General features: G+C 38.9%; 1 protein-coding gene and 1 long non-coding RNA gene across 8 annotated transcripts in view; both read right to left on the reverse strand.

The window, feature by feature from the left end:
* The window catches only part of PHACTR2 (phosphatase and actin regulator 2), a 293,379-nt gene that overhangs the window by 77,154 nt on the left and 190,766 nt on the right, over positions 1-25,459 (reverse strand). The window lies entirely within an intron of this gene.
* Positions 4,126-4,664, reverse strand: LOC116549186. The gene is made up of 2 exons (XR_004267739.1): positions 4,619-4,664; positions 4,126-4,211 (listed from the first exon to the last, which is right to left on the reverse strand). It is a non-coding gene; the product is annotated as an uncharacterized LOC116549186 (long non-coding RNA).

The raw sequence follows: 25,459 nt of genomic DNA on the forward strand, positions 1-25,459 counted from the left end.
TTCATTACTAAGTTCATGTGTGTGCATTTGCATATTCACTTGATTTGATTCCAGTCTAAGCCTTCTGAGGGATGTCGTGTTTATCATTTCATTCCCATCATGTAAAAACAAAATATTGCACAGAATAGATGTTGGGAACCTAAGGGTCTTTTTGAGGGGGAAGGAGGGAAGGTATGTCTAGCATCTTTTCTACTTCTTTTAGAAATGGCCCTCCTGACATGTTTCCTTCGGGAAACCACATTCCCCCTCTGTTAGTCCATGTCCTTTGTATGAGGCTAACCCCTCCCTGGGCACTAGGCTCTTGGGCTCCCGGGCTTATCCAGTCGAGGCCCAGTATATCCCTGGCACTGGTGACTGGTTCAGAGAGGGACACGTGCTCAAGTTGCACAAATAAGATATCCAGACCCCCAAAGCTGGAATAGGAAAGCAAGGCTTTTTCTTTCTTCTGGAGCTGTTAAAACCAAATATCAGCAAGAGTGGCTAGTGGCCACCTGGCCTCCACAAGAGGAGAGTTGAAGTTAATGACAACAACAACAACAAAACCCAATAGAAAGGAAATGCAGACTCAAAAGAGGGAATGAGACAGGTTCCTAATGATAGCTTTTAAGCACCTGGATCCAACCATGCCTGAAGGTTGTCTGCCCCTGGATTTTCAGTTACATGAGCCAATAAATTCTTTATTTGATTAAGTTTATTATGATTCATCAGCAGTGAAGAACCCTGACTAATCAAAAAGGTATCAAATAAATTTTTTTTTTTTTTAGATGGAGTCTCACTCTTGTCACCCAGGCTGGAGTGCAGTGGTGCCGTCTGTGTTCATTGCAACCTCTGCCTCCCAGGTTCAAGTGATTCTTCTGCCTCAGCCTTCCAAGTAGCTGGGCTTACAGGTGCCTGCCACCACATTGGCTATTTTTTTTTTTTTTGTATTTTTAGTAGAGATGGGGTTTCACCATGTTGGTCAGGCTGGTCTCGAACTCGTGCCCTCAGGTGATCTGCCTGCCTCAGCCTCTGAGGATTACAGGCATAAGCCACCATCCTTGGCCTCAAATAAATGTTTTTAAATTGAATTTTCTTCCAGCAGTCACCACAGATTCTTTAGGTTTTTCAGGGCAGAAATATGAAAGGAGAACTAATACAGACCATCTTTACCCACTCAAGAATTTGAAACTTGCCCAGGACTTAAGAAAGAGGAAGGTGAAGAGATCTGTGTTCCTTCCTCCTCTTGGGAAATTACTGTCACAACTTTGCCCAGAAATCTGATAGTAACCATCTATTTCTTATGTGCTTGGAGAACATTTTCCTATTTGTTTTCTCCCCACGATCCCTAAAAGATAGGCTAAGCAATTATTATAAACATTATTATTTTGAAATGGAGTCTCACTTTGTCACGCAAGCTGGAGTGAAGTGGGGCCACCTCGGCTCACTGCAAGCTCTGCCTTCCATGTTCAAGCGATTATTCTCGCCTCAGCCTCCTGAGTAGCTAGGATCACAGGTGTGCGCCACCAAGCCTCGCTACTTTTTGTATTTTTAGTAGAGACGGGGTTTCCCATGTTGGCCAGGCTGGCCTCAAACTACTTGACCTCAAGTGATTCTCCTGCCTTGGCCTCCCAAAGTGCTGGGATTACAGGGGTGACCCACTGCACCCGGCTAAGCAATTGTTTTTATTTTCCTCCTCAGATAAGGGTATTGAGAATTGGAGAGGCTAAATAGGTTTTCCAGTCACACAGTAAGAACCTGGTTGAACCCAGGTGTGTATAATCAAAAGACTCCTGCTTCATATTCTCCAATCGGAGTTGATAATTCCAAAGATTCCAACTTTCCCATGAGAGGTACACTGCTTTCTGATTTTTCTTAAGATACCAGACAGCAGGACAACTTTTTGAAGTTAATTTTAAATGAGTGCTTTTTAAATGGTAGTACATTCTCAGAGAGTTCAAATTATAAAAGGATACAGTGCAAATTCTCACTCTTGCCCTGCCTCCCAACTATTATGCTTGAACCTCAGCCTTGCTCCACAAACAATTTGTAATTTTTTTTTTTTGAGATGGAGTTTTGCTCTTGTTGCCCAGACTGGAATGCTGGAATGCAATGGCATGATCTCAGCTCACTGCAACCTCCACCTCCTGGGTTCAAGCGATTCTTCTTCCTCAGCCTCCCGAGTAGCTGGGATTACAGGCATGCGCCACCACATCCGGCTAATTTTTTATTTTTAGTAGAAACGGAGTTTCTCCATGTTGGTCAGGCTGGTCTCGAACTCCCGACCTCAGGTGATCCCCCCCGCCTCAGCCTCCCAAAGTGCTGGGATTACAGACGTAAGCCACCATGCCTGGCCGCAATTCGCCACTTTTATGAGTGTCTTGTGTATTCTTCCAGACATGCTTGAACAAAATAGTCACTATTTTCTCCTTGTTTTTTAGATAAAAGGTAGGCTGTTTTCTAATAGTTGTTTTTGTTTTTGTAAAAGTGTCAGAGGCATGTGGACTAGAGCAATTCCATCTTGAATAGGGGCTGGGTAAAATGAGGCTGAGAGCTACTGGGCTGCATACTCAGATGGTTAAGGCATTCTAAATCAAAGGATGAGACAGTAGGTCAGCACGAGACACGGATCATAAAGACCTTTTTGATAACACAGGTTGCCATAAAGAAGTCGACCAAAACTCACCAAAACCAAGATGGCCACAACAGTGTCCTCACTGCTACACTCCCGCCAGCGCTGTGACAGTTTACAAATACCATGGCAATGTCAGGAAGTTACCCTATATGATCTAAAAAGGGGAGGCATGAACAATCCACTCCTTGCTTAGCATATCATCAAGACATAACCATAAAAACAGCAACCAGCAGCCCTCGGGGTTGCTCTGTCTATGGAGTAGCCATTCTCTTATTCTGTTACTTTCTTAATAAACTTGCTTTCACTTTATGGACTCACCCTGAATTCTTTCTTACGTGAGATCCAAGAACCCTCTCTTGGGGTCTGGATCAGGTTTCCTTCACTATAACAAAAATATATAAATTTTAAAACTTTCAGGTAGCAGAGGTAATAGATAAGACTGAGGTTGGGAGGAGGTAAGAGGTGACTGTCTTTGACCTGTAGAACAGCAGAAGCCAAAATCACCTTTGTTTCCAGAGGAGGCAAGCTGGGAATGGCCATGGGAGATCAGCCCACAGGGACCTATGGTTCTTATTCCCAAGGGGTAAAGGTCCAGGATTCAAACAATGAGTAAGTCCTCAATCCCAGAAGGGCCAGGAAGTACAAGTAATCTCAGGAGAGTAATTCGAAGCTGGGATTTGTGTGCTACGTGAAACACTGCCTGTCCTTCCCCTTCACTCGGACTCTCCCAAACTCATGAGAAACACAAATGCCTAAGACAGGTGTTTTTTAATTCATCTAGTTTGAAGAAAAGCTTGCGCGTTTCCATTTCCTATTTCTTTATAGTATAAGACGGTAAACCTAAGACACAGTGACACCACAGAGGGGACCAATGTTTGCAATACAAATAATGATAATCATCCCTAGAGAAACTGCATTCTAGCCTCATACCAAGAAGAACAGGCTAGAGAACGGATTTTAAAGTGAATTGCAGCTCTAAATGGTAATGAAGTTTTTCAAACTAAGAGATCATAAACAATAGCCATTGGAAGAGAAGCTTCAGAGAGCCTAAAGTTCTAATGCCCTTCTCCATGATCTGCTGTCAGACCTTTGATCAAGATGGGATAATATCTCATTTCAGCAGTCAACAGCAAGCAAGATTAGATATAAAAGAAATCTTAGGCCGAGCATGGTGGCTCACGCCTGTATAATCTCAGTACTTTGGGAGGCCGAGGCCGGCGGATCACCTGAGGTGGGGAGTTCAAGACCAGCCTGACCAACATGGAGAAACACCGTCTCTACTAAAAATACAAAATTAGCTGGGCATGGTGGTGCATGCCTGTAATCCCAGCTACTTGGGAGGCTGAGGCAGGAGAATCGCTTGAAAGAGGGAGGCAGAGGCTGTGATGAGCTGAGATCTGACCATTGTACTCCAGTCTGGGCAACAAGTGTGAAACGCTGTCTCAAAAAAAAAAAAAAAAAAAGATATAGTATCCTAAATAAAGACATTCCCATTCATTTAATTTTTTTATTTAATTTTTTTTTTTAAATTTTTTTGAGATAAGGTCTGGCTCTGTCACCCAGGCTGGAGTGCAGTTGCGTAATCTCGACTCCCTGCAGTCTCTGCCACCTCCTGGGCTCAAGCCATCCTTGCACCTTAGCCTCCTGAGTAGCTGGGACTTCAGGCATGCACCACTGCGGCCAGTTAATTTTTGTATTTTTTTAAAGAGATGGGGCTTTGTCAAATTTCCCAGGCTGGTGGCAAATTAATGAGTTCAGGTGATCCACTTGTCTTGGCCTTCCAAAGTGCTAGCATTATAGGCATGAGTCACCCCGTCTGACCTTCACGCATTTAAATATCTAATTTTATTGCCCTGGGGTAAAGATGGCTGCAATTCTTCATATCTTAGGCTGATCTTTTCAGGGTGGGCATGAAAAAAAAAGTATAATTTTTTTTTTTTTTTTTTTTTTTTTTTGAGACAGGGTCTCGCTCTGGAGTGCAATGGCAAGGTCTTGGCTCACTGCAACCTCTGCCTCCCGGGTTCAAGCGATTCTCCTACCTCAGCCTCCTGAGCAGCTGGGATTACAGATGCGCACTACCACACCTGACTAATTTTTGTATTTTAGTAGAGATGGAGCTTCACCATGTTGATCAGGCTGGTCTCAAACTCTTGACCTCATGATCCACCTGACTTGGCCTCCCAAAGTGCAAGGGTTACTGGTGTGAGCCACCTATTGTTTATTGAATTGAGCCATAAACAATACATATTAAAACATCACCAACTCAAGTAGGTGGGGATAACCAGTCTAAGTTGTAAGAAGATCTGAGTAGGAATTTCCCCAGTCCATGTTTATTACTTTCATTATACATATCCAATCAGACCAGGTTTCTTAAGATGATTAAAAGGTTTATTTTCTGGAGCATTTTTCACATGCTTTCTGCTACTTAACATCTTGACGACACTCAGAGAGCACAGTATTGTAAAGAATAGTATCCCCTTGGCAAAATTGGTCCAGGCCTAAACTAAACCAGGAGAGATAAACTACACCTGATTCCTTCCCGACCCTGCAGTGATAGGACAATGGGTAATTTCAACTGAAGTTTTTATTTCCTGAGATAAACACAAAAATTGGGTTTGGCAAAATGTAACTTTTCCTTGTAGCTGAAACTGTAACATTTAAAGTTTGACAGCAAAGCTAAGCTTGTGCATAGACATTACGCTCTCTTTCAATAACCCTCCTTGCCACTCTGTGTTTTAAATATTCTGATTATTAGGGTAATAGCAGGGTCTCATCCTTCTTGAAGACTGAAAGGCTAGAAAACGTAGAAGGAAGTATATATTCCTCTTAATATATACTATATATGACAGAATATTTTATACAATAGATTAGAATAGACCTGGCTGGCTGCGGCGGCTCACACCTGTAATCCCAAAGTTTTGAGAGGCCGAGGCAGGAGGATCACTTGAGCCCAGGAGTGCGAGACCTCTTCTGGGCAACATAGTGAGACCCCATAATTCTAAATAATAATAATAAATAAAATGTAATTTAAGAAGAATAGACTGCTATATACTATATAGACATATATATATATAATTGTTAAGAGGGCCAGAACATGTTATGTGTAGAAGTGTTCTATATATAACACTGTCCTATATTATATACATAGTTTCGTGTATGTTTACAGAAAAGTATAAAATAAATATTATTCCTATATAATATTTATATAGAAGTTCATGATGTTACACTGCATTATATGTAATAGAATAATTTTATATAGGATGTATTCCAGTCCTCTTAAGAATATTCCTTTGTGTTCAAATCCAGACCCTACAAGTTATTAGGAGGTGACCACAGGCAAACTCCCGAATTTCTCTGAGCCTTTGTTTCCACATATGAAAACAGAGGCACTAAAACCTAGCATGAATAGATATTGGCATGATTAAAATACCTTGTAAAGGGTTTGGCATAAAGTACAGACCAAAGAAATAGTTTTTTCTCCTTTACTTCCATTTCTCCTGTGTAGATTTGTATATTCCTTTACGATAATCCACCAATATTTTCTCTTCGACATGCTTATTGACCTAGAAGGCAGCATAGCATAGCGGTTAAGAATGAAAGCTCAGGCCGGGCGCGGTGGCTCACGCCTGTAATCCCAGTACTTTGGGAGGCCGAGGCGGGTGGATCACGAGGTCGCGAGATCGAGACCATCCTGGTCAACATGGTGAAACCCCGTCTCTACTAAAAATACAAAAAATTAGCTGGGCATGGTGGCGCGTGCCTGTAATCCCAGCTACTCAGGAGGCTGAGGCAGGAGAATTGCCTGAACCCAGGACGCAGAGGTTGCAGTGAGCTGAGATTGCGCCATTGCACTCCAGCCTGGGTAACAAGAGTAAAACTCCGTCTCAAAAAAAAAAAAAAAAAAAAAAAAAAAAAAAAAAAAAGAATGAAAGCTCAAGCCAGAGTTCTGAGGATTAAATCCTGGCAATGCTAAGCAGAAGGCTTAGAACTTAGGGTGAGTTACTGAACTTTTCTGTGCCTCACCAGCTCACTCATGAGTAAAAGTGAGATTATAATGCTAACCTACATCATAGGGTAAATGGGAAGATTACAGGCATTTAAAGCGGCATCAAATGTTGGCCAACATAGTGAGACTCCATTTTGACAAAAAATTTAAAAATTATCTGGATGAGGCAGGAGGATTGCTTGTACCCAGGAGTTAGAGGTTATAGTGAGTTATGATTCTGCCACTGTACTCCAGCCTGGGTGACAGAGAATCTGTCTAAAAAATCGACTAGTTAATTAATTAAAACAGTGCCTGACACATAGTAAAAACTCAATGAGTTAGTTATCATTATAATTAATATCCACATATCATTTTTCTATATTAAGTTTAATCCTAAATAAAACTTTAAATGAGTAACAAATATTTTTCAAACTTTTATTTAAAAAAAACACTTTATATCACAATGCTACATATGTAGAAATTACTCAAATTACTCAAAGGGAACATTTTCAAACCTCATGGGGTAGTAACTAATTTGAACTTTTTAGCATTGAATTGAAATGAAAAACTCGTCAAAAAGAAAGGACTACAGAATGACAGCAATATGTCGCTGTCTTATTTAACACAGGTGATTACACTTTCATTAGTGTCGACAATGTTTTGCATTTGATTCATCTAAGGTTTTCTTTTAAAAAAATTACAGAGGTTAGTGCTGCAGGAGCGGGGAATGGAAAGTTGTTGAATGGGCACAGAGTTTTCATTTTGCAAGATGAAAAAGTTCTGAAGGTCTGTTGTACAACAATGTGAATATAGCACCACAGAGCTGTAAACCTAAAATTGCTAAGATGGTAAATATGTTATGGATTTTAAAATAAATCCCTTAAATTATAAAATATTTTTGGAATATAGATTTCTATAAATGCTGAAAAGAAAAACAGATGAGAAGAATTTTCATCACAATAATGCATAATGAGTTTTCTAGTCATTTTCTAGTATCTAGTCTTCTTTCAAATTATGTTTTTTGTTATCTTGTATTTTTTTATACAGCCTCTTATGCCTTGTCTTATAGGTACGAAGTAAACATTTATACTTTGGAATAAAGGAAACTCATGAGTACCAGTTTCAAAACTTAGAGTCTAGGCTTGGGAATCAATTAGAGAAAGCTTGGGACAAAAAGTGTCATAAGCCTAGATGAGCAAACACCTAACACAAAAGAAGTAAGAATTAAGATTGCATCTTATATTCGAAGTCAGAAACAAATCAGGAACATATGTAAGCCAAAAAACAGTCACTTTCCAGGATTTAGCCCTTAGTGATAAGGACCAGATTCGTATCACAGGATGAAAAAGACAAAACAAAACCACAAAGGGAAATAGTATGCAAAGGAAATAAAATAATGGACTTTCCTGACATGAATTCTCTGACCCAGGCCAGAAGGGCTTCTGTAGTATCTTTAAAAGTGTTTAAAGTGGCACTACTCCAAAGGAAAATGAAATTAGGAAATCATCCACCCAAGCAAGGGATATAAACAATTGGATCCTCTCTTAAAGCAATACAAACCCACTTTGTCTCAACCCAATGGAGGCCTTACTTAAGATGTGGGTGGGAACAGTGTTCCTTTCCTCCACATCCCCCTTAGGAATCAAATGTGATGAAGAAAAAAAGGAAAGCAAGTTAACAGTCCTACAATCCATTCTAATTCATGTGATTTTTAAAATGTGTCATTTGTAATCAGAAATCAGCAAAATCAGTAGCATCCATGTCTAACTGGAGAATGTTTTCACAGAATGCTCAGTGAAAATGCCTTGCTTATCTGAATTCCCTAGAAGAACCTAACTCCCCTTGGAAAAGACCGGAGGCTTGAGATACTAGTCAGCTCTATGGTGCAGCCCATTTAAACCCAAAGCTCAGCTCGGATTAAACACAATATCCCATTTTCCAGAATGTACAGGAAGCAAGGGAGACTCCTCAACTCCATTTAGAAAAAAGATGTCATGGTTTTATTGATCTGTAAGAGGTAGGCCCTGATGGTTAGGCCATTTATTGTGCAGCTGGGCTATTCTAAACCCATGGTGGAAGAATCCCATATTTATAAAACCACTAACTTCAATTATGACAAATGCACAAGAAAGTTAGCACTCATATTCTATTACTCTTTCCCATAAATGGGTTTTACCACTAGAATAGACCTATAATGAATAATAAATGCTCCATAAATAAAAAGATGAGCCATAATAAGTCTTTCCATCTACCCATGTATAAAAAGATTGAACCAAGAAAAAATCCATTCTACCGGGAGAAAAAAAGGAGAGAAATAATTAGTCTCCTTTATATTTAAAGCATATAGAGGAAATCTGTTTTAACATAATCACATACCTTTAGGAAAACAATAGAAGACGATTTTTTAAAGTGTGTATAATAAAATTATTGTATAATATCTCTTGACCACAGAATTTCTAGCACTCATTTGGTCTGATTAGGTTTTGTTGTGAAATACACAAGAACGCAAATGAACTAAAATACACCTCCCATCCCACTTCCTTTTTTGACAATGATGTTCCCACACTGACCTTTGCAATGCTGCCATATAGAGCAGTCACAGTTACTTAAGGTCATTATCCATTCATGAGAGAATAGCTCCCCACCCTACCCACTAAATTGGTGAAATATTCAGTCTATTATGGCTTTTCAGGGTTCCTTGAGGCTGTTTTAAGCAACTCTCAGTGATATGAACACTAGAGAAGGATTGAAAACAAGCAGTTATTCCCTACCCCTCACCCCAAATCCAGCACTTTCCAAATCGAAAAGATTCATTTGCAAATGCTCCATGTATAGGATGGGAGAAGGTCTATCAAGAGCCATTCATTCATTCATTCATTCAATATACATTTACTGAATGTTTAACATAAGCCAGGCACTATAAAAGTTTCTTTGAGATCTCATCAAAAAAGAAAACAAAAATCCCTGTTCTCATGGAATTTATAATCTACTAGGAAGTGGGGTCAGATAATAAACAATAGAAATAACTTATAAATGTTAAACAGCAAAATGTGCTTTGGAAAATGAAAAAAAATAAGGTAGAAAAAGAAGAGGAATTAGTGTAGGCACGGTGGCTCACATCTATAATCTCAGCTCTTTGGGAGGTCAAGGTAGGACCATCACTTGAAGCCAGTTGGACACCAGCCTGGGCAACTGAGCAAGAAAAATTTTAAAAATTAAAAAAAAATTTTTTTTCAAATTAAGCTGGGTGTTGTGGTGCATCCCTTTGTTCCTAGCAACTTGGGAGGCTGAGGCAGGAGGATTGCTTTGAGCCCAGGAGTTAGAGGCTGCAGTGGCTATGATCACACTACTGTACTCTAGCCTGGGTGAATAAGCAAGATGCTGTCTCAAAAAAAAAAAATAAATAAAGAGAAAACAAAAGAAAAGGAGGAATCAGAAGTGCTGGGGGAGTTACTTTATACCTACCAGGATAGCAATAATAAAAAAGACAGGTAGCAATAAATGTTGGCTGGAATATATAGAAATTAGAATGCTCATACACTGCTGGTAGGAATATAAAATGGTGTGGCCACTTTGAAAAACAGTCTGGCAGTTCCTCAAAATGTTAAACATTGAATTACCACATGACTAAGCAATTTCATTTCTGGGTATATAACCAAGAGAAGTGAAACTAAGAGAAGCAAAGACACATATGTACACAAGGACTTACATACAAACGCCCACAGCAACATTATTCATAGTAGCCAAAAATAGAAACAAACCCAATGTCCAGCAACTGATGAATAGATAAATAAAATGTGGTCTATTCATACAATGGAATGTTTAGTATTTGACAATGAAATGATGTACTGATACATGCTAAACCATGGATGACCAATGAAAGCTTGCTAAGTGAAAGATATCAGTCATAAAAGACCACATATGTATATATGATTCCATTTACATGTGATATCAAGAACAGGCAAACCCACAGAGAAAGAAAGTAGAGCTGGAAGATTGGTGAAATGGAGAATGACTGCTAATGAGTATGGGGTTTCTTTCTAGAATGATGGAAATGTTTCAAGTTGATTGTGGTGATGGTTGCACAGCTTGTGAATGTTACTAAAGTCTATTGAATTGCACATGTTAAATGGGTGGACTGTTTGGTATATCAATTACATGTCAACAAGGCCATTTAATTTAAAGAATGCTGGGGGAGAAGAGAGATTTGAAATAGAATAATACAGATAGACCTCATTGAGAAAGTAGCATCTGCACATAGACTTTATTGAAGGAGATAACACATTGGTTAACCATAAAGAAATCTAGAGGAAAAGTTTCATTTTCTTTTCCATTTCAAAGCACCAGAGGGCCTGCTTAAATGTACCCAAGTTAAAAGAGATAACCTGAATGTTCCTATAACTATCAAAGAAATTGAATATGCTATTTAAAATCCTTTCAAAAGAGAAATCTTTAAGTCCATAATGTTTCGCTGTTTATTCTAACACACATTTGATGAAGAAAATAACAACAATTCCTTGTCCAGTCTATTGTCAATGGGCATTTGGATTGGTTCCAGGTCTTTGCTGTTGTAAACAGTGCCGCTGTGAACATAGGAGTGCATAGTGTCTTTATAATAGAATGATTTGTGTGGCACATATATACCATGGAATACTATGCAGGCAAAAAAAATGATGAGTTTGTGTCCTTTGTAGGCACATGGATGAATCTGGAAACCATAATTCTCAGCAAACTGACAGAAGAACAGAAAGTCAAACACCACATGTTCTCACTCATAGGCAGGTGATGAACAATGAGAACACATGGACAAGGGGAGGGGAGCATCACACACTGGGGTCAGTTGTGGGGTGGCCAAGGGAGGGACAGCGGGGGACTGGGGAGGTCAGGGAGGGATAACATGGGGAGAAATGCCAGATGTAGGTGACAGGGGGATGGAGGCAGCAAGCCACATTGTCATGTGTGTACCTATGCAACAATCCTGCATGATCTGCACATGTACCCCAGAACCTAAAGTGCAATTAAAAAAAAAAGGAAAATAACAATTCTACACAATCTCTTCCAGGAACAGAAGAGGAAGGAACAGCTGCCAATTGATTATATAAAGCTGGTGTTGCCTTGATACCAAAGCTATACAAAGACAGTACAAGAACACTACACACCAATATACCACGAATCCTCAACAAAACATTATTCAATAAAATCCAGAAACATAAAAAGAATAATACACCGTAACACAGTGGGGTTTATCCTAAGGATGCAAAAACTGGTTAAAATTAAAAAATCTGTCAATGTAATCAATTGTAATTCGTAGTCTAAAGAAAAAAACCCAGATGATCATATCAACTGACCCAGAAAAAAAGCATTTGAGAAATCCAGTAGCTATTCATAATAAATATTCTTAGAAAGCCAGGAACAAAAAGGAACTTCCTCAACCTAGTAAATGGCATCTATAAAAACCTTCAACTGGGCCAGGCACGGTGGTTCACACCTGTAATCTCAGCACTTTGGGAGGCCAAGGTGGGCAGATCATGAGGTCAGGAATTCGAGACCAGCCTGGTCAACATGGTGAAACCCTGTCTCTACTAAAAATACAAAAATTAGCCAGCTGCAGAGGCATGGGCATCTAATCCCAGCTACTTGGGAGGCTGAGGCAGGAGAATCGCTTGAACCCAGGAGACAGAGGTTGCAGTGAGTTGAGATCATGCCACTGCACTCCAGCCTGGGCAACAGAGCAAGACTCCATCTCAAAAAACAAAAACAAAAATAACCCTTCAACTAACATTATACTTAATGAATGCTTTCCCCCTAAGAATAGGAACAAGGCAAGGATGTCCCCTTCACCACTCCTGTTTACTACTGTAGTAGAAGTCCTAGCTGGTGCAAAAACAGAAGAAAAAAGTAAAAGGCATGCAGGTTAGAATGGAAGAAATAAAATGATTCAGATTCACAGATGACATAATTGTCCACGTAAGAAATCCTAAGGTATTTTCACTAGAGCTGATAAGTCAGTTTAATAAGGTAGCATAAAGCAATGAACAACTGGAAACTGACATTTAAAAAATATATGTCATTTACAGTAGCTGAAAAATAAAAAAAAAATACTTAAGTATAAACTTAATACTGTTTTCTAAAAACTTCAAAATTCTAATTAAAAAAAAATGGAAGAGCTAATCAAATGGAGAGGCATACCAATTCATAAATTAGAAGGTTCAACATGGTATAAGTATCAATTCTATCCAAAATGCAGCATAGATTTAATGTGGTTTCAATAAAAATCCTAGCCAAAAACAAAAACCAAAAACCAAAACAACAACAACAACAACAAACAGCAGCAACTTTTTAACAATAAAAACGAGTTGGTTCTAAAATTTAAATGAAAGCCAAACAAACTAGATTCATTAAAACAATTTTAAATGACGAATAAGGTTGGAGAAATCATACTACCTAATTTTCAGACTTACAAAGCTATAATAATCAAGAGAGTGTAATATTGGAGAAAGAATAGACACAGATTAAAAGAATAAAGTAGTGAATCCAGAAATAGACCACATATATGTTATCAATAAATTTTTGACAAAGGTATAAAGGCAATTCAATGGGGAGATGACAGTCTTTTCAACAAATGCTGTTGAAGTTTCTTACACATAACACCAAAAGCATGATCTGAAGATAGAGAGAGAGAGAGAAAAAAAATGTTCTTCATCAAAATTAAAAGGCTTTGCTCTTAAAAGACACTGTTAAAGAAAGGAAAGACAAGCCACTAGAGGCTGGCAGAAATTATCACCAAGTAACATATCTGACAAAGGCATTGTACCTAGAAGATATAATACTATCAAAACTCAACTTAACAAACTACTCAGTAAAAATTGGCCAAAAGACTTGAAAAGACTTTTACCAAAGAGAATATATGGAAGAACAATATATGCTTATTAATTTTAAAACAATACAAAGACAACTTAATAGAAAAATAACAATCTTTACAACAAATTATATTGAAATAATTAGATATTTACATGCAGAAAACCAGCCTTGACCTAAACCTCACCCCTTGTGTAAAAGTGATCCTAAAACTGATCGTAGATCTAAATATAAAACATAAAACTATAAAAACATTTAGAAGAAAACATAGGATAAAAATCTTTGTGACCTGGGGTTAGGCATGACAAGAGGCCAAAGGCATAATCTATTAAAAACAAAAAACAAAAAACAAAAAAAAACAAAACTCAACATGGTAGATTTCATCTAAATTAAAATTTTTTCCTTTGCAAAAGGTGCTGTTGTAAGAATGAAACGACAATCTACAGAGTGGGATAAAATATTTGAAAATCACATATCCAAGAAGAAACTTGTATCTAGAAAATATAAAGAACTCTCAAAATTTAATAGTAAAAAAACAAATAACCCAATTAAAAATTAGGCAAAATATTTGAATAGAAACTATCAAAGGGGATATATGGATGACAGATAAGTACATGAAAAGAAGTTAATTGTTGGAAAAATATTCTGCAAATATTTTCTCCCATTCCACAGACTGCCTCTTCACTCTGTTGATTGTTACCTTTGCTGTGCAGAAACTTTTTATTAATAGTTTAATTCAGTCCAATTTGTCTGTTTATGTTTTGTTGCCTGTACTTTTGAGGTCCTAGACATAAAATCTTTGCCCAGGCTGATGTTCTAGAGTGTTTCCCCTATGTTTTCTTCTAGTAGTTTCATAGTTTTGGGTCTTCTGTTTATGTCTTTGATTGTGTTGATTTTTATATATTGTGGGGGGTCTATTTTCGTTCTTTTGTGTCTGGATATTCACTTTTTCCACCACAATTTATTGAAGAGGATGTTCTTTCCCTAATTTATGTTCCTGGAACCTTTGTCAAAAATTAGTTGGCTGTAAATATGTAGATTTATTTCTGGGTTGTCTATTCTGTTCCATTGATCTATGTGTCTGTTTTCATACAAATACCATGCTGTTTTGGTTACTATAGCCTTGTAATATATTTTGAAGTCAGGTAGCATGATGCTTCCAGCTTTGTTCTTTTTGCTCAGGATTGCTTTGGCTGTTTGGTCTCTTTTTTAGTTCCATACAAACTTTTCTGTCTGTGAAAAATGTCATTGGTATTTTGATAGGGATGGCACTGAATCCACAGATTGCTTTGGGTATTATGGTCATTTTAACAATATTAATTCTTCCTATCCATGATCCTAGGATGTCTTTCCATTTGTATGTGTTCTCTTCAATTCCTCTTATCCATGTTTTCTATTTTTGCTTACAGAGGTCTTTCACCACCCTAGTTAATTTTTTCCCTTGGCATTTTACTTTATTTTTTGTAGTTATTGTAAATGAGATTGCTTTCTTGCTTTCTTTTTCAGCTAGTTTGTTATTGGTGTATAGAGATGCCACTTAGCTGGGTGTGCTGGCTCATGCCTGTAATCTCAGCACTTTGGGAAGCTGAGGCTAGTGGATTGCCTGGGTAACACAGTGAAACCCTATCTCTACAAAAAATATAAAAACTAGCTGGGTGTGGTGGTACGCACCTGTAGTCCCAGCTACTTGGGAGGGTGAGGTGAGACGATCACCTAAGCCTGGGAGGTAGATGCTGCAGTAAGCATCTATGCAGCACTCCAGCCTGAGTGACAGAGTGAGACCCAATCTCTAAAAAAAAAAAAAAAAAAAAAAAAAAAAAAAAAAAAAAAATTGAAAAGAGACACCACTGATTTTTATGCTGATTTTGTATCTTGTAACTTTACTGAATTTGTTTATCAGATCTAAGAGTTTCCAGATATAAGATCATGTTGTTTGCAAAGTTTGTCTTTTTCTTTTCCAATTTGGATGCCTTTTATTTCTTTCCTTGCCTAATTGCTCTGGCTAGGATTTCCAGCACCATAGGAGTGGTGAAAGTGGGCATCCTTGTCTTGTTCCAGTTCTTAGAGGTAAGGCTTTTTAACTTTTCCCCATTCAGCATGATGTTAGCTGTTGGTTTGTTATATAAGGGGTTTAACATGTTGAGCTATGTATGGGGAACTCAAATAACTCAACAGCGAAAAACCAAATAATCCCATTAAAAAGTGTGCAAAAGATATGAATAGATACATAGGTATTTATCAAAAACATATACACTAAAAATACAGAAAATTAGCTGGGCATGGTGGCGCGTGCCTGTAATCCCAGCTGCTGGGGAGGCTGAGGCAGGAGAATTGCCTGAACCCAGGAAGCGGAGGTTGCGGTGAGCCGAGATTGCGCCATTGCACTCCAGTGTGGGTAACAAGAGCGAAACTCCGTCTCAAAAAAAAAAAAATATACAAATGGCAAACAGTTATATGAAAAATGCTCAACATCACTCATTATCAGGGAAATGGAAATCAAAACCACAATGAGATATTATCTTACTTCAGTTGGCATGGCTATTATCAAAAAGACAAAAAATAACAGATGTTGGTGAGGATTCAGAGAAATGGAAACTCTCACACAGTGTTGGTAGGAATGTACACTGGTATAGCCATTACAGGGAACAGTATGGAGGTTTCTCAAAAAAACTAAACTAAACTAAACTAAAAAAAGCCACCTTATGAGATCCAACAATCCCACTACCAGGTACTTACCCTCCAAAAAATGGAACTCAGTATATCAAAAGGATACCTGCAGGTCCATGTTTATTGTAGCACTGTTAACAATAGCCAAGATATGGAATCAACCTAAGTGTCCATCAAAGATGAATGGATAAAGAAAATATGGTTATATATGCACAATGGAATGCTATTTGGCCATAAAAGAGCTTAAAATCCTGTCATTTGCAGCAACATAGATAGAACTGGAGGAAATTACATTAAATAAAATAATCAAGGCACAGGAAGACAAATACATGTTCTCACTCATAGGTGGAAGCTAAAAAAAGTTGATCTAATAGAGGTAGAGAGTAGAATGACAGTTACCAGAGGCTGCGAAGGGTGTATGGGTGTTGGTGGGGGAGGGGATAAAGAGAGGCAGATTAATGGGTACCAACATACAGTTACATAGAAGAAATAAGTTTAATAGCACAGTAAGGTGACTGCAGTTGCAACAATGCATTGTATATTACAAAATAGCTAGAAGAGAGGATTTGAAATGTTCCCAATGGTAGAAATGATAAATGTCTGAGGTGATGGGTATCCTAAATACCCTGACCTGATCATGACACAGTATATGCACATAACAAAATATCACATGTACCCTACAAATATACACAAACATTATGTATCAATAAAAAAGTTCAACCTCACTAGCCCATTAGGTAAATGCAAATTAAAACCATGACAAAATACCACTGCATACCTACTAAAAAGGTTAACATAAAACTAATGACAGCATACCCATGTTCAGAGCAGCAATATCCACAACAGCCAAGAGGTGGATGCAGCCCAAATGTCCATTGACCAATGAATGGATTTAAACAATGTAGTATACTACACAGTCTTTAAAAAAAATGAAATCTTGTCACATGATACAGCACAGATGAACTTGAGGACATTATGCTTGATGAAATAAGCTAGCCACAAAAAGACAAATACTATCTGAGTCCACTTACATGGGCGATCTAAAGTAGTCAAATTCATAGTTACAGCAAGTAGAATGGTGGATTACTGGAGGGCGAAAAGGAAGTCGTCTAATAAGTTTCAGTTCTGCTAGATGAAAAATTCTGGAGATCTATTTACAGAACAATATAAATATATTGAACACTACTGAACTGCACATTTAAAAATGGTTAAGACAGTGAATTTTATGATATGTGCTCTTACCATAACAACAAAAAATGATGACAATAGCAAGTGTTGACAAGGATGTGGAGCAACTGGAACTTTTCTATACTACTTGTAGGAACGCAAAACTCAGGAAAACTGTTTGGCATTTGCTTATAAAGTTAAATACACATTTAACATATGAACCCAAAATCCCATTCCTGAATATTTTCCCTAGAGAAATGAAAATGTTTGCTCACACAAGAACTTATACAAGAATATTCATAGCAGCTTTATTTATAATTACCCCAAACCAGAAACAACCCATATGTCTTTCATGTATGGATAAACAAACTGTGCTACATCTATTCCACGAAATACTATTGAAATAAATGGAATGATGAATACATGCAACAACCTGGATGAATCTCTCATGATTCACTCTGGAAGTGAAAGAAACCAGTCTCCAAAGATATCACACTGAATGATTCCATTTCTATGACACTCTTGAAACAACAAAACTATGCTGAAGAAGAACAGACCAACAGTTGCCAGAGGTTAGGGGTTGGGAGAAGGGGTGCAGAATGGGGTGTGACTATAAAAAGACAGCACAAAGGAGATTTGGGGAGAGACAGAACTCTGACATACCCTGACTGTGATAGTGATTATGCAAAACTATACATATATTAAAATTCTTAGAACTATACACACATATACACAGACATATAAAACAAAGAGGAAACACCCACGTGGTGAAAGACCGAGAGAGCCACAACCAAAGAGAGAGACAAGGCAGGAAAACATTTTGGAAAAGTCAAAAAGCTACTTGTGTTTTCTGAAAGGTCAAGGGATTGACATAGCTGGCACAAACCAAGGCTCAACAAAAAAGCCCCATTTTTAAAGGCCCAGTTTGTTGGGGGGTTGTTTACAGGAAGTGTTTCCAAGAGGGGCTGCCAAAAACAACCAAGGGTAACCCTGACACCCCATGGTCTGGACTGTGCAGAAACTCATGGCTGGGGCCTCTGTTTTTCTTCCTTGGAGAGGAACCACCAAGAGGTGAGCTATAAATGTAAACTCACTAAAAGGGAAGGTGAAAGAAGTTGTGGAGCATCATCCTTTGCTCTAGTCTGGAAAAGATGAACATTATCTAGAAAAAGATGGAAGAATTAGGCCAGGCACAGTGGCTCATGTCTGTAATCCTAGCACTTTGGGAGGCCGAGGCGGGTGAATCACTTGAGGTCAGGAGTTTGAGACCAGCCTGGCCAACATGGCAAAATCCCATCTCTACTAAAAATATACATAAAAAACTTAGCCGATGTTGTGGAACACACCTATAATCCCAGCTACTCGGGAGGCTGAGGCAGGAGAATCGCTTGAACATGGGAGGCAGAGGCTGCAGTGAGCCGAGATCACACCACTGCACTCCAGTCTGGGTAACAGAGTGAGACTCTGTCTCAAAAAAAAAAAAAAAAAGGAAAGAAAAAAAAGGAAGAATTATACAGATAAGGAAGCCACACAAAAAGAAATGTTTTGAAGAAGAAAATAGGAACCAAGAGGTCAACTACATGACAAAACTAAGATGTCCTGTCAAGAGGTTGACAGGGGAAAAAAAAAGATAGCACACAGGAGAGGGAGAATTAATGTGCTGTGTAGACTTGGCATGCAGCAGCAGGTAAGACAGAGAATGGTGGTGTAGCAGAGACTCCGAGCCAGTGTCTTGCTTCTCTCACTGACCCGCTATTCTCAATCTCCACATATACTCTGATTTTCCCCACAATACCCTCTCCTTGTGTTTCTTCCCTGGAATACTATCTTCATGAGCCTGTGTCCCTATAACAGAATCTGGGCACAGGGTAGAAGCTCGGTGAATATTTGCTGTATGAATGGATGACAAGGAGGATTCATCAGACCCAGCAGGAAAAGTCAAAAGTGGTCACTGAGGAGCTCTTGAATGCTAGAGATGACAGCCCTGCACGGACCTGCCTGGCTAATTGGAAGGAACACTGTCTTCTTGGAATGTGTTTCTTAGGACATAAAAGAGAGCAGATCAAAACTCCTCAAACCCTCCTCTACTGATTGCTAAAAATAAGAATAATTGTCTTCCTCAGAGCCATCTGGATGGTCTAGCTAGTCAGAAGTCCTGAGTAGAAAACAGGAAGGCATAGAAGGTGAGGTGTAGTTCTCTTCTTTTCTGGCTAGAGATCGTGATATATGAAAAGATTGGATAAAAAAAAGTGAAAAGCCACTTTAACTGATGGTGTTGAAGACAAGATCGATTTTCTGGACGATAACATTCATACAATAGCACTAGCCTGACAAGACATGTGGTTCAATATATGAAAACAGGAATGAGAGCCCAGACTATTCACAATAGTCAAGACATGCAATCAACCTAAGTGTTTATCAACAGATGAATGCATAAAGAAAATCTATTACATATACACAATGCAACATTATTCCACCATGATGGAATATTATTCAGCCATAAAAAAGAACAAAATTCTGTCATTTGTAGCAACATGGATGGAACTGAAAGACATTATGTTAAGTAAAATAAGCCAGGTACAGAAAGACAAATGTTGCATGTTCTCACTCACATGTGGGAGCTAAAAAAAAAACCTGAACTCGTGGAGAAGAGTAGAATGACAGTTACCAGAAGCTGGGAAGGGTAGTGGGGAGAAAGGAATAAAGAGGGGTTGGTTAAGGGATACAAATGTACAGTTAGATAGAAAGAATAGATGTAGTGTTCAGTAGCACAATGGGGTGATGACGGCTAACAGTACTGTATGTCTCAAAATAACTAAGAGAGTGGAACTGGAATATTTCTAACAAAAAGAAATGAGAAGTGTTTGAGGTGATGTATATCTCAATTATCTTGATTTGAACATTACATGTTGTATGCTTATATCAAAATATCACATATACCCCATAAATATGTACAACAATTAGGTATTCACTAAAAATACAAAAATTTGAGAAAAAAATGGCATGCCAAGAAGATGCTCACTGAATTGGGCTATTGAAGAGAAACTTAAAGCTGAATTCAAGAGGGAGGAAAACACCTAGATAATGGTATAAAACCAGGTATCACAGAGGATAGCTGGCAGAACAGAAAAAAAAAAACAAAAAAAAACCAAAAAGCAATGCCAGAGATTTCTAGTGCTTTCGGAGAAACTAGCATCCAAGAAATTTGGATATGATATGTACATATGTCCACATGACAGCATACGGAAAGAACAGAAAATATATTGTTGTAAAAAAGTAAAACAGATCACCCCATTAGGAGGCGTTGGGTGATATTTTCCACAAAGAGAACATTAAATAAGCAGAAAAGTGATAGAGAGTTTTCATGGGAACTTCCAGCTCCCTAGACATTTACAAGATACTTAATTCTTACTGATAAATTCCTCTTTAAATAATATGAAATTCTAGTGAAACTGTGGTTGGTGAAGTACAAATAATCAGAATTTTTAGAAAAGTCGCCATGTTAGCTTAGGATAAAAATAGCTAAGAAAGATCATGTGAAGTACAGCTAGATGTACAGGCACCCTGTGGACTCCATGAGCGCAGGGAACTGGTCAGGCTTGTTTATCACTATGTCCCTAGCACTGAGTGACCTAGACAATCTAGTATGCTCCTATGGTGAGAAACTGTGAAACTGACAATAGATAAAGGGATGAACTAACTTAAACGAAAGATGGAAGGATGATCATGTAACATTGTGATTAGGAGACACACGCACACACACACACAAACACACACCCCAGAGAATAGTTAGAAAGACTGGAGATAATTTATTTCAGGACAACACAAAAGGAAACTTCCTTAACAATTAGAGCTGGGAATAAAGAATTTAGGAAGAAGCTCAATGACTGTATGTTACGGGGGCCGCTGGAGACAGGGTTGATTCCTGCCCTAGAGACAGAACTAGATGGCTAAGGTCCTTTACAGCTCAAACATTCTTAATTTCAATGGAAAATTATGAAAGTGTTTTACTATAGTAACAATAAATAGTGTTTGGCTGTATTTGAACAAATATTAATAGCTGCAGGCTTCAGGCATATTATGAGTTAAACTCAATTTTGTAAATTAGTTTGGAAGCATACCCATCATTCCAAATAATCTAAAAATGAAATCCTGGGATACCACCAGTATGTAAGTTAAGGATTGTTTACAGACAGAGGCAATAAAGCATTATTATTTCAACTTAGAAAGGCAGTCTCAATAGGACTTGATACCGTATCCACCAGAAAACACCCACATATGTGCCATTCTAAACTGAAATTCCGTGAGGGTGGCTTTCTGACTTTTGGTTTGATGGTGGGTCAGAATCCACCTTGTGAATTTGAGTTGAAGAAAAAAACCCATAACAAAACGCTTATATTATAGACTTAAACCCTGTTCCTTTTCTGGTAGAATTGTATAGGATGAAGTTCCATAATTTGTTAGGAGCCATAGAGCTGGCAGTAGATATGAAGATTAACAACCAGGCCTGGTGCAGTGGCTCCTGCCTGCAATCCCAACACTTTGGGAGACCAAGGTGGGAGAATCGCTTGAGACCAGGAGTTTGAGACCAGCCTAGGCAATGGAGTGAGACCTCGTCTCCACAAATAACACAAAAATTAGCCAGGCATGGTGGCCCACGCCTATGGTCCCAGCTACCCAGGAGTCTGAGGTGGGAGAATTGCTTGAGTCCAGGCGGCAAAGACTTCATTTGGGCCGTGATCACTCCACTGCATTCCACTCCAGCTTGGGTAACACAGTGAGACCCGGTCTCAACAACAACAACAACAACAAAGCTGAACAACCATGAAGTTCGTGAATGTGAGGCATTTTAATGGTTAAATTATCAGATGATGTTTGTAAAGCCCTGGAATCACAATGTGTCCACACCATCACTGAAAGTGCATGCTATCGCTAACTCATGTGATGACTTACCAGGGTTCTCTCAGTGCTTTCTCTTCCCTCCTTCCTGCCTTTGCTTAAATGTTACCTTCCCAGGAACATTTTCTTATTTTAAACCGTAACCTTCCTTCCATATTCTTTACTCCAATTCCTTGCTTTAATTTTCACTTCTCACTTTCTAATTCAGTATCTAACTTACTTGGGTTTATTTTCTGCTTCCTACTTGTACTAGAATCCAAGTTCTCTGCAAGAAGGAAGATAGTCTCTTTTATGTCATTAAAATCAATGTGAGTATCCCTAGAACCTATAACAATTCCTGACATACAATAGATAAAGATGCTCAGTAAACACTTGCTGAAGACAAAGAAGTGTCAAATATATAAGCAAGAAGCCCTCTGTGGATCTAGATGTGCTGTGTGGCCTTTGGCTGGTTATGTAACTTCTCCCTGATACAGTAAATTAGAAAAAGGAAAAGATTCCCTTTTCTTCCTCCAATATGATGTGAGGATGAATGATAAATAAAAGCACTTCCAGGCTGGGTGTGTTGGCCAGCACTTTGGGAGGCCGAGGCGGGTGGATCAACTGAGGTCTGGAGTTTGAGACCAGCCTGGCCAGCAGGGTGAAACCCTGCCTCTAGTAAAAATACAAAAATTAGCTGGGCGTAATGGCACATGCTTGTAGTTCCAGCTACTCAGGAGGCTGAGGCAGGAGAATTGCTTAAACTCAGAGGCAGAGGTTGCAGTGAGCCAAAATTCCACTACCGCACTCCAGCCTGGATGACAGAGCGAGACTCCATCTCCAAAAAAAAAGCACTTCCTACTTCTTAGTGGAATAAGATAGGTAAAATCAAAATGCTGTCATTTATTAATGCAACCAGAGCAATCCTTAACAAATATCACCTTAAGCAAATCCTTTAACTTTGCCCTACTTTTTAGATGTGGAAAATAATCCCAAGTAGCAAAATCAGGTCTCTATGGTTACAAGAGAATATTATCCTTTCATAGGACCAAACATAATTTTGATCCTTGCCAACCATTTTTCTACATGTGTATTGTGGAAAGCAGGCCAGTCAAGTAGAACCAAAGTAATTCTTCAGGCAAAATCCTTCTTACCACAAAAGCTAGTGTGTGAGGCAAAACCATGTATTAGAGCCACCTTTCAATGATCAGTCCTCACTGACCTGGGTAGGAAGACACCTTTTAGAGACGCAATTAGTGAATGGTCAAAAGTACTGGCTATAGGGCCTCATTGCTTAGGTTCACATACTGCTTTTGCCTACTGCGAGGTGTGTGTTAGCTTGGGCAAGTCATCTAAATGTTTTAGCCCCAGTTTCCTTATCAGTAGAATTGGGATAATAGTAGCTTTTAAAGATTGTACTTCATGAGGTTGTACTGATGATTCAATGAGTTGACATGAATCGAGTTCTTGGAGCAGAACTGGGTACCGAAGAGCATTCAATAAAAAATAGCCATTATTATTAGGGAGTACAGAGTATCTTCAGGAAATCAAAGATTTTACCAGATGATTCTCGACAATTTAGTCTGATTCCTAGAATGCTGACACTGACAACAACACTACCCCAAAAGCTAGACAGGTATTCTTTCTCTATTACTACCAACACAAATACAAGTCCCCATTTTATTGAAGATAAGTTGTCTTGAGTTTCTTTACATAGGAGTATAACTTACTTTTAAATAAGGACAAAAGATAGGAAAAATATTTATTCTAATAATTTTATTGGCTTCTTAATGGTGCTACGTGGTTGTAATTGTGAAGTACATGTTTTGGTATTTTAATTTGTTATAATTTTTTAAATCTTCAACTTCTTTTATAAAGTCCTAAAGCATAGGCCGGGTGTGATGGTTCATGCCTGTAATCTCAGCAGTTCAGGAGACCAAGGAGGATGAATTGTTTGAGCCCAGGAGTTTGAAACCAGCCTAGCAACACAGTGCAACCCTGTCCCTACAAAAAAATTCAAAAATTAGCTGGGTATGGTGGTGAATGCCTGTAGTCCCAGCTATTTGGGAGGCTCAGGTGGGAGGATCATTTGAGCCTAGGGAAGTTGATGTTGCAGTGAGCTGTGATTGTGTCACTGTACTCCCGCCTGGGCAACAGAATGAGACCCTCTCTCTTTCTTAAGAAAAAAAAAAAGTGTCCTAAAGCCCCCAGCACTGCATTTTTGGTTATAGTGGGTATTTAGTAAAGAAGCAATTCAAGACACATTTTTTGATTATGTCCCAGGTACAAGTTATTACATAAAGAACCTATATGAAGTGCAGCAAAAGTGAGTGTGATTGTCTCTGCCCTTAAATGCTTTACATAGTCAATTAGGAACAGAGACAGACACTTAAACAGGAAAACAAGTTAAAATAAACATGTCCTAACAGAAGTACAGGCAAAGGATGGGAGGCTGCCATCAGCTGGTGCCGAATCAGAGTCAAGAATATCTTCAGGAGGAAGAGACATGTTACTGAGCCTCGAATGATTGATAGCATTTCAATAGGTATAGCTGGGGGAAGGAGGTGCTCAGAGGAACAGGAAAGGGCAAGAAGAAAAGCCAGGGGACCAAGGAGGCTTGGGGTATGCTGAGCCGGTGACCCAGCATGACCGAAGTCCCAGGGCTGAGGACAAGGAGAAAAGTCCAGGCCAGTTTGGGTTAAACTGAGAAGAGCTGAGGTGTCTGGATTTCACTGAAGAAACCATGCAGACCCAGTCACACTTTTTAGCAAGAAGTGACAGGAGCAAAGTCCCATCTGAGGAATGTTTCCTGATGGTGGCATCCAAGACGATCTGGAGGGACAAGAGGGGAAACGGGTGCTCTGCCCACCTGTGTCCCCAGATCCACCATGTTGGGCCACTGCTGCCGACCAGAGCAAGCCCTCCTCTCCCTGCTCACCCAGCTCCTGGGCTATGTCATTCTAGCAACAGTAGCTCCAGGACCACAGGCTTAGGATCTTAAAAGATTCCTCCTCCAAATCCATTCCCTGTGTTCCACTTTATATAGCAAGTTTCTGTCCTGAGTCCTTTGGTAAGTTCCTGTCTTAGTTATCAGCTCTATTCCCTTGTTCTTTGAAAAAGGATAGAGCCAAAGACTGAGCACAGTGGCTCACGCCTGTACCCCCAGCACTTTGGGAAGCTGAGGCAGGCAGATTGCTTGAGCACAGGAGTTTGAGATCAGCCTGGGCAATATGGCAAAATCCCATCTCTACTAAAGGTACAATACAAAAGTACAAAAATTAGCTGGGCATTGT

This window comes from Sapajus apella, unplaced genomic scaffold (assembly GCF_009761245.1).
Source record: "Sapajus apella isolate SASKATOON/1434 unplaced genomic scaffold, GSC_monkey_1.0 scaffold6, whole genome shotgun sequence".
In the NCBI taxonomy this organism is placed as follows: Eukaryota; Metazoa; Chordata; class Mammalia; order Primates; family Cebidae; genus Sapajus; species Sapajus apella.